Raw genomic sequence first — 1,348 nt, 5'->3', positions numbered from 1 at the left:
GCGATGGCAAGCTGCCTGCGGACCTCTCCGCCCCGGCACAGGGATGCTCCCGCTTCTTCCTTATAACATGGTTTCGCTGCAGGTACCAGAGGTGCTTCTGGGCATGCGTGGGATTGCCATTCACTCTCCCAACTAACCAAGCAGACCATGGGGTGCGATCTCTGGGAAAACAGGAACCCCAGGTTGGGTAGTGCCGTGGCCTGGAGCTGCTCTGCCAACACAAGCCCACAGAGACTTGTCCTCACCCTCATCCCACTCCAGGCTCATGGATGGGGGTTGCCACCGGCCCTCCTTGCTTCCCCTGCCTCTCCAAAGCCCACAGACATCTGCACAGCCAAGAGGCAAGCGGAAACCTTGCCGCCTCTTTTTTAGCCTCGTCTTTTATTCTTTTTTTCCCTTTTTTTTTTTTTTTTGCCTTTCTCCTGACAAGCTCAGAAGTGCAGTCAAGGTGGCAAATTAGCGCTAGAGCCTCATTAATTGGCAGGCAGGAGCCTTCTCCTGCTGTTTGGATTGTCATCAGATGCTTCAGCACATTTTCTGTTTCTCTCTGTTTCGGTCTATTTTCTCCCTTTGCCCATGGTGGGCTGAGTTTTTCCTCTCTGCTCCATCTCTCTGCCATCTCTTTCAAAGCCATTGAGGGCTCTCATCCTCCCACGCCACACTCCCTGGGGTTCCGTCTCCGGAGAGGATTTACAGGGCCTGTGGTAAATGGCCACTTCTTAGGAAGCATGGGGGGACGATTAACAGGATCTTGAAATGATGATGACCTCGGCTTCTTCCTCCTTCCTCCTCCTCAGCCTCTTGCTGTGGCCTCTGAGGAAGGCAGGAGAGGCTGCAGAGGGCAGGCAGGGAGGAGGCAGGGGGAGGGTGCTGCCAGCCCAGGCGTGCAGGTGAGGTCCCAGGCACTCTCCTGTGTCCCCTCCTCCAGGAGCTTAGTGAGGACCTAGGATGACTCAAGCTGGTGGGGACCTTGGGAGGTTCCAGTCCCAGTTCCTCAGCTCCCTTCTTCCCTCCACACCAACTCCTCCTTAAGCAAAGATGGAAAATCATAACCTTGCCCACCCACCAGCACTCACCCAACCCCACCGCTTGCACCAGCCCTTGACCTCCTCGAGTGCCCCCCAGCTGCTTCCAGCTTTCTTCAAGGAGAACTTGAAGACCTCTTGTAGATGCCATCAAATAACATGTCTTCACAGCATCCCATTCTGCAAGCAAAGAAACTCACAGGGGACCAGGGACACCGATGGCATATTACTTTCTCCTCTCTGATCTCAGGGTTGGGAGCCGCTTTGGCTGGCAGCAGTACCCCCATGCATTAAATACGGGTGCCCTGCCCTGGGGTGCCACC

This window comes from Charadrius vociferus, unplaced genomic scaffold, assembly GCF_000708025.1.
Source record: "Charadrius vociferus isolate BGI_N301 unplaced genomic scaffold, ASM70802v2 scaffold39, whole genome shotgun sequence".
NCBI classification, from domain to species: Eukaryota; Metazoa; Chordata; class Aves; order Charadriiformes; family Charadriidae; genus Charadrius; species Charadrius vociferus.
Note: the sequence above shows the minus strand (reverse complement) of the source record.